General features: G+C 39.4%; 1 pseudogene; it reads right to left on the bottom strand.

The window, feature by feature from the left end:
* Window positions 1-7,151: 7,151 nt before the first annotated feature.
* On the bottom strand, window positions 7,152-7,943 carry LOC102869380 (annotated as a pseudogene).
* Window positions 7,944-9,071: the final 1,128 nt, after the last annotated feature.

Below are 9,071 nucleotides of genomic sequence, written 5' to 3'. Positions count from 1 at the left end.
GAATTCTTTTTATAGACTATATGTTGTTATTGTTAGATGTTGAGTACAATTCACAGCAACCCTATAAACAGTCTGATCCCTGTGCTAGCCTGTGCTGTCCACCGTCTCTGACACACTTAATCCCCAGTCACTATCTCTGTCCACTCTGGTGGGAGCTTCTTGGTTTTCACTGACTCTCCACCATTCCACACATTATGTCCTTCTCCAAGGAATAGCCTCTCCTAGCAATGTGCCCGAAGTACACATATGTTGAAACAAGATTATTTTAAATATGCTTCACGGATTTCCCCCCCCCCAGTTTAGTCAGCTTTCTCTCAATATTTTTTAACCATATTAGTCATTGGTCTAGCTATATAATATTCACAAGAAAGCAACTTTATAGATATAACAACATTTTAATCATTCCATCCCATGTGTTATTCTTGTTGTTATGTGCTGTCGAGTCGACTGCGACTCATAGCAACCATATGTAAAGCAGCCCTTTACCCTGCTCTATCCTATGCCGATGTTATTGTCTATTACCTGAGCCACTAAATCAATCCATCTAATAGAGGGTCTTCCTCTCTTGAGCTTTTCCTCCACCCTCCCAAGTATGATGTCCCTCTCCAAGGACTGGTCCCTCCTTGCAACATGTCCAAAGTATGTCATATGAAGCCTCAGAATCCTTGCCTCCAAGGAGTAGCCTGGTCTCACCCTCTCTAGGACGAGACTGTTTGTTCTCCTTGCAGTCATGGTGTATTCAATACTCTTGTCCAGCATGACAGCTCAAAGGTACATAAAAATCATTCTCTATTAAGTTGGAAGTAACTTATAGCTGACCCTGTAGGAGGATTTCAGAGGCTTCACGTTGAACAGGAGGAAATATTGCAGATTTGAACTGCCAGAGAGGCACTGCACTTAGCTTAGCGCTGCAACTCCCTATGAGTTACTCCATCAGAGTTCTACAATAATCAGAGCAGTACAATATAATGTGCATGTTCCACTTTATAAATGATCAGGCAATGGCACAGGAAGATTAAGAGGCTAGCATACATATAGTTCTTAAGTTACAAAAGAGCTCTGGGGGCATACTATATAACATGTTCCTTTTAACCAAACGATCCACAATTTGAATTCCCCAGCCTCTCCATAGTGGAAAGATGGACAGTATCCTCCTCAGAAACCTGATGGAAGATTCTTTATGAGTTGGAACCAGCTTATTTTTCTGAATTTGAACAATTTATGTTTATGTTCAAATGAGCAAAAAAATGTAATCATTAGTGATATGACCAACTACTCCGCGGGCCTATAAGTAACTTCTTACGTTAGTAGGATGCTAGGGAGAAAGACTCATCAATAACTTGCATTATACAGGTGATATAATCTTGCCTGAGAAGATCAAAGACTATAACCTTCAAAGTGGATTACATCTCAACAGCAAAGAAACAAAAATCTTCACAAATATCATGACAGATGGAGAAATACTGAAATTGTAAACTATTTAATCTTTCTTGGAGTCGCAATCAAAAACCTTGATACCAGCAGTCAAGAAATCAAAAGATGAGTTAACACTAGGAAAATCTACTATCAGGGACATCTCCAAAGTGGTTAAGAGCATTAACATCACCTTAAAGATTCACGTGCACTGGACCCAAGCCATGGTCTTTTCAATTACTTCTTATGTACCTAAAAGTTGATATAATGACTAAGGATGACTGACAGGCGAAAATCAATACCTTTGAACACTGGTTGTGGTTTTGGAGAATACGGAATATTTTATAAACCGCCAAAAGTACAAACAAGTCTGTCTGAAGAGAAAGTGCGACTAAAGTGCTCCTTGAGAAAAAGATTTTTTCCTTGAAGGAATGATGATACAAGACTGACTCACATATCTTGAGTGTGTTGTTAGGAGCGGCTAGTACTTGGAGAAGGACATCATGTTCGGAAAGGTGGAGGTCAGCATAGGAGAGAAAGACTCTAAACAAGCTGGATTGATGTGAATATAGCCATGAGCTAAGTGAACTGGAGATGGTGAGAAAGCACAAGATAAGACAAAGGCCAGATCTGTTTGTTCATCAGGTTGCTAGGCGTCATAGTCAACTTGACAGCAGATAATAACGTCAACTAAACTGTAATGTTTGGAATTTTTGTATGACTTAATATGAGTGTTTCAATACTCCAGCATGCTAATAAAGAAAGTTGTCTAAGATTGTCTAAGATTGCAGAGGGAGCTCTGATGGCCTAGTGGCAAGAAGCTGCACTGCAATCTCAGAGGGACATGGTTCAAATCCACCAGATGCTCTGCTAGAGAAGGAGGGACTATCTCCTCCTGTACCAGTCAGAGAGGATTTGATGGTATACACACAAAAAATAATAATTTTTTTTAAAAAAGTAAAAAAAGAAAGATTCCAAATTTCAGGTTTAAAATATCCTTATTTTATTCATCACAACAAATGATTTCTCAGTCAGCAAAGAGATTTTGTACACTTAACAAATTAAAAGTGATAGCATAAATAGGTTTTAAAAATTGCTGTCTTCGGGGCAAAGTTCTAGTATGAAATAGTGCCACAATGACTATTGCAATGGGTTCAAATATGTAAAAAATCATAAAGATGTCACAGGATAATAAAGGTTCAGATCTGATGTTCAGAGTTTCTCTATATGTCGTACTCTACTTGGCATACTGTCAATGAAAAGGTACACCATTCTAATGCACCAGCTGCTATCTGGGAGAAACATGGCCCTTCTCCTCCTGTGAGATTTACTGTCTCTGAAAACTTGCTGAAGGGTCAGCTATGGATCGGTTCCAAATAAATGTTACTTAACACAACACACACAACAATATCCATAATGAGGTGGTCTTTTGTTATTTTGGTGTTTTTGCTTTAGCGTTTGTTTTTATGAATATTCTAGAGGGTGTCTTGGTGGTGAAATATATAATTTACTTGACTTATAAACAAAAGGCCAGTGGTTCACACCCACCAGAAGCTCCTTCGGAGAAAGCTGTACTGTCTCCTATTATAAAGATTTATGGCCTCAGAAACCCATTGAGTCAGAACTGATTAGACTACAACAGGTTTAGTTTGGTTTGAATACTCCAAGGGAAACATAAAAATCCCTGGTAGCACAGTGGTTAAGCTAAGCTGTTAAGCAGAAAATAAGCAGTTCAACTCTACAAGCCATTCTATGGGATAAAGATAGAATAATCTATTTCCATAAATATTACAACCTTGGGAATTCTATGGGGAAGTTTTATCCTGTGCTATGGGGGTTACTGTGAGTGGAACTTTATTGTTTGCTTATTTTAAATAGTTTTATTTTATACTGGTTTATGTAAAAAGTTCATATACATTGTTTTTCACACAGAATATTTCCTGTTTCCTTTACCAACGTCTCCCTCTACCCATCAAATTGTAGAACCCTATTATTACCCCTTGTTCATCCTCCCCCTTCTGCTCTTACTCTCCTCTTCCTTGGATCCTCATACACATTTTACTAGTTATCTATTTCAACAATAATGGTCCTATAGAGTGTTTGTCCTTATGTGACTAAGTTCACTTAGTATATTGCTCTCCAGTCCTTCCCAACTTAGGTAGTAATTTTCAAAAATATTGTTCACGTATGTTGCCTAGAATTCCATTGTGTAGCACAATTTTTCAACCCGTTTAAATGTGGTTGGACATTTGGCCTGTTTCTATGTTATTGTAATGATGAATGCTATGAACATTGGTGTACACATCTCCATTTGCACCTCGGTTCTCATTTTCTGAGGATACATAGCCAGGCCATATGAAATTGCTACGCCCCTGACCTACTCATGACCACCACTAGAGTCATCTCATTGAGGGTCTTCTCTTTCACGGACCCTTTAACACTCCAAGTATGAAGTCCCTTTTAAAGAATTGGCCTCTCTTAACAACTTGCCCAAAATATTTGAGATGAAGTTTTACTATCCTTGCCTCCAAGGAGCACCCTGGCTACATTTTTTTTTGTTTGTCCTTTTGACAATTTAAGAGGTGGTCAGCACTCTCCTCCAATGCCAGAACTCAGTGACTAGGTCATGAGAGCTTCCTAAATACACCACCCAAAACACCCTTCACTGTCATTGATTCTGAACTGACTCATAGCTGATCCTCCAGTAGATTTTCATAGACTGTAAATCACACAAGAGGAGATTGCTCAACTTTCTTCTGTAGAGCAGGGGAACTCAAACTGCTGCCTCTGGGTTGAGGGAGCTCTGGTGAGCTGGTGGTAAGAAGCTGTGCTACCAACTCAAAAACACACAATTGGAATCTACCCACAGCTCTTCAGGAAGAAAATGGCCAATCTCTTTCCTTACAATTTACTGCCTCTTAAAATATGATGGAGGGTCAGCTATGGATCAGTTCTGACTCAAAGGTACATAACAACACCTTTTAGATTGGCAGAGTAAGTCCATGTTGCTGTTGTTGATTTTATGTGCCATTGAGTCAGCTAAGTTTCATAGCAACCCTAAGAACAATGGCTCTGTACCTTACTCTACCCTCAGCCAGCCTTACCATCTATGGCACCCCTGACCCCATTGCCACAGTCACTGTATCAAACCATTTCATTCAGGGTCTCCTTCTCCTGCACTGATCCTCCATCCTTCCAAAACTGATAGCCTTCTCCAATGACTGGTCTATTCTGGCAACATACCCAAAATATGTGTGGCAGAGTTTCAAAATCCTTTCCTTCAAGGAGCAACCTAGCTTCACTCTCCAGGACAGACCTGTTTGTTCTCTTGGCTGTCTATAGTATATTCAACACTCTGTTTCACACCGCAACTCAAAGGTGCTGATTCTACTTTTGCCATCCTTAGTTATTGTTCAGCTCTAAGATACATAACAAATAATTGGAAAGACTATGGCCTGGATCAGGTACACCTTAGTCCCTAGATGAACATTATGCTTTTTAGAACTCTGGAAAGGACCCTCACAACAGACTTTCCCAAAGCAACTTGTCTTTTTATTTATTTACTGATGGTGTCAAGAGTGCTGATTGTAGATCTGAGCAAGAAGAGATTTTTAACAACTTCAATCTTTTCTCTAACCCAGCATGATACTATTGGATCACCCTCCTTGGAAATAGAAATATTTCTTCCAATGAGTTGGCCAGTTTATTGTCCTCAAGATTTCTTGGCACAACCTGGTGAGCATAACTAGGGCTGTATTTCTTTATTGAAATATGTCAATTGGTATTTCATCAATTTCTGAGGTTTAATTTTTTTGTCAATTCTTTCAAAGAAACTTAAACTTAACTCTTTTATTACCATTGGTTCTTGATCATATGCTACTGCCCTGAAATGGTTCTGTGTCAGCCAAGTCTTTTAGGTACAGTGACTCTGTGTATTTCTTTTGACGCTTCCTGGATCAGTAAGAGCTCCCTAACATGCACCAAATTTTGACAGTTAATGACTGTGATTCTTCTAGGGGTAAACTGAGAAGACTGAGAGTTTCCATACTTTTAGATTGGACCTTAAGCTATTCAGTGTAATTATATGGTATAATATTTTATCAAATAGAAATTGACATAAAATAATACCAGAAGAATATCTATCTGTGTCACACTGATTATACAAAGACATTTGAGTGTGGATCACAACACATTGTGGCTAACCTTGAGAAAAATGGGAATCCCAGAACTCTTGATTGTGCTTAAGTGAAACCTGTACTTGGAGCAGGAAGAAATCCTCAGAGCAGAACAGCGAACATGGCATGGTTCAAAATCAGAAAAGGTGTGCACCAGAGATGCATCCTGTCTCCATACCTTTTCAATTTGTATGCAGAACAGATCATTCAGGACGCAGAGCTCTATGAGAAGGAATATGTATCAGGATTGGAGGAAGACTCATCAAGAGACTATAATATGCAGATGACACAACATTGCTTGCTGAAACTGAAGAAGACATAATGCATTTGCTGCAGAAGGTCAAGGACTATAGTCTTCAATATGGATTGAAGCTCAACATTAAGGAGAGAAAGATTCTCACCATTGGGCCAATCGGCAGTACCATGATAGATGGAAAAGAGATTGAGGTTGTTAACAATTACAGCTTGCTCACTCCACAGTCAACACTCTTAATACCAGTAATCAGGAAATCAAAAGACAAACTGCATTGGGAAAATCTGCTGTCATGGACCTCTTCCGAGTGCTGAAGAGCAACAGTGTCAGGCTAGAGACTAAGGTGTACCTAATCCAGGCCATGGTCTTTACAATTACTTGTTTTGTTTCAAAGAGATGGAGATGGATGACAGAAGAAGAATCGATGTCTCCAAATTGTGGTGTTGGATAAGAGTCTTGAACATACAATGGACTGCCAAGAAAACAAATTGGTCTATCTTGGAGAGGGTGTAATCAATAACCAATTTTCTCCTTGGAGGCTAGGATTTTGAATCTCCGTCTTACATACATTGGGCATGTGGCCAGGAGATACCGGTCCTTGGACAAGAATATCATCCTTGGAAGGGTGGAGGGACAGTGCAGGAGAGGGAGATTCTGGGTGAGATGGATCAACAGAATAACTAGTGCAATGGGGACTGGTGTGTCGGAATTAGTGAGACTGGCTCAGGACAGGGCAGAGTTCAGAGCTGCTGTTCATAGGGTTGCTATGGGTCACAGGCAACTCAACGGCACATAACATTAGCAACAATTAAGAATACTATTATTTTATGTCAATTTCTACATCTTCTGAGACATAGGTTTGGATTTACTTCGATGATCCTCCCAGAGTTCCAAAAAGGATAATTTATCTTCTTCACTCACTCTTGCTGAAAAAGCAAACAGTAAATATTTTATGATGTTGACCTGATGGTAAGGTGTTGGGCTATCCCACCAAAAGCATGAGTTTGAATATATCAGATGTTCCAGAAGGAAAAATGGGTGATTTTCTCCTGTATGATTTACAGCCCCTGAAACTATATTGGACAAATAGCACATAAGAACATAATTACCAAAATTTTCCATTTGTCCTGTGGTCTAGATTTCTCAAACTATATTTCTATCTTAAATTCAGAAGCTTGTTCAACTCTTATATCAATTTTAAAGCTCTTACCAATATGCATAACATGGTTCACCCAGAATTTGCTCCTTTTTTTTTCATGCTGTTGTATCTTTAATTTTGTCCTTTTTATTCGCACCACCTAGAGATCATTTCATCCATTGCTCTGTTTTGCAGCCAATCTCTTGTCTTTTTCTTCAGCAATGGTAAGACGGATACCCGTTCCTCATGGAAGAGAAATCCATGGTTTATTGCCTTTGCCAGTAACAAAAATGTTGGAAAGCTGAGTGGCAAAGCTATTGGCATTGGCATCTTTCACATGAACCACACCAAAAGACCCAGGATGTCTCTCTCTGTCGATGATCACACCAATTCTTCTCAGGTTAGCACCTCCAGTCACCATGCACTGGTTACCTATATCAAACTTGATGAAATCAGTAATCTTTCCAGTCTCCAAATCAATCTGAATGGTGTCATTCACCTTGATGAGAGGATCAGGGTAGCAGATGGTTCGAGCATCATGGGTCACCAGATGAGGGATTCTTTTTGTGCCCACAAAGATCTTTCTTACTTTGCATAACTTGTACTTTGCTTCCTCAGGTGTAATGCAATGAACAGCAAATCGACCTTTGGTGTCATAGATCAGACGAAAATTCTCTCTAGTCTTGTCAATGCTGATCACATCCATAAAACCAGCAGGGTAGGTTATGTCAGTTCGGACCTTGCTATCAATCTTAATGAACCACTGCATGCAGATTTTTTTAACCTCATCTCCTGTCAGGGCATACTTAAGCCTGTTTCGTAAGAAAATGATCAGTGGCAGACATTCTCTCAATTTGTGAGGACCAGCAGATGCACGAGGAGCAAATACACCAGTAAGTTTGTCCAGCATCCAATGCTTTGGAGCTGCTACACACTTCAGATGTTTCTTGGGACCACGAGCCATGGCTTCACTAGGCACGGAAAGAGGACCCAGAATTTGCTTCTTATTGTTGTCATGTGCCGTCGAGTCACTTGTGATTCATGCTTGGATGTAATAATCTGAGTTATGTTCTATGTAAATATGATAATTATACTATTTTACAGGGCTGTCGTAAGGATCCCCTAAAGATAATATATAAAGCAAGTTAGAAGAATAACTACAAATGGAGATGTGCAGCTATTAACTTTTGGCATTAAAGAATACCAACAAGAGAATTAATAACCTTGCAGAGAATAACCATTGGAAGAGGAAGGGAGAAAGAAAGTCAATTGTATTTAAACAAATTAATTCTGTTTTCAGAAAACTCTAAATCTACATTTCAGTGAAAAGTTCTCATCCATTTGAAATATACATGAATATATCAAGTAGTAATTATATGTGCTAATACAAGGGGACAAAAATATAGTTCTCTATCCATAATCTCTAGTGATTAATGATTAAGCCAAATTTGTATGATTTAAGGAAGCTCAAGTATGTTGGTGGTCATATGGATGGTGCAGGATAGGGCCAGGTTCAGATTTGTTATTCATAGAGTTGTCATGTTGCATAGTTGGCACCTAACAACAACAATTGCTGTCATAGTCCCTCGAGAGTTAAGTTGCTAACTCAATGGCAGCATTTATCTGGCAGTTGGAATCCACCAGCAGCTCTGTTGGAGAAAGATGGGCAATTTCTTCCCATATTTTAAGTCTTGGAAACCTAATGTAGTGTGTGTTATGAGTGAATTCCAACACAATGGCAATGGGTAAATTATTTTATTTTCCTTTTCCAAATGTCATTCAAGATATTCTAATATGTGGCTTAACAGTTACTATAGATTTTGATGCCGCTCTTGCTTCCAGGCTTGATTTAGTCGGGAAGCTCCAGCCAACACTGTCCACCATGGGTGCCCATTACCACGATTGGCACATCACTGTCACAGGCTTCAGCATCACAGCAGCCACGAGTTACCTCTGTACAGCAACGCACAGACCAGTGCTATACCACCTAGAAGAATGTTTGACAGGAAGACAATTTGAACCTGGCCGAGGGCCACAGATGACAATCACCCACCTTCGGCTTGGTAGCACAGCTTCCTTCCACTAGGCCAAT

Source organism: Elephantulus edwardii, unplaced genomic scaffold (genome assembly GCF_000299155.1).
Source record: "Elephantulus edwardii isolate Elephantulus edwardi_28Jun2011 unplaced genomic scaffold, EleEdw1.0 scaffold00183, whole genome shotgun sequence".
Classification (NCBI taxonomy): Eukaryota; Metazoa; Chordata; class Mammalia; order Macroscelidea; family Macroscelididae; genus Elephantulus; species Elephantulus edwardii.
Note: the sequence above shows the minus strand (reverse complement) of the source record. Positions and strands in the feature narration are given on the sequence as shown.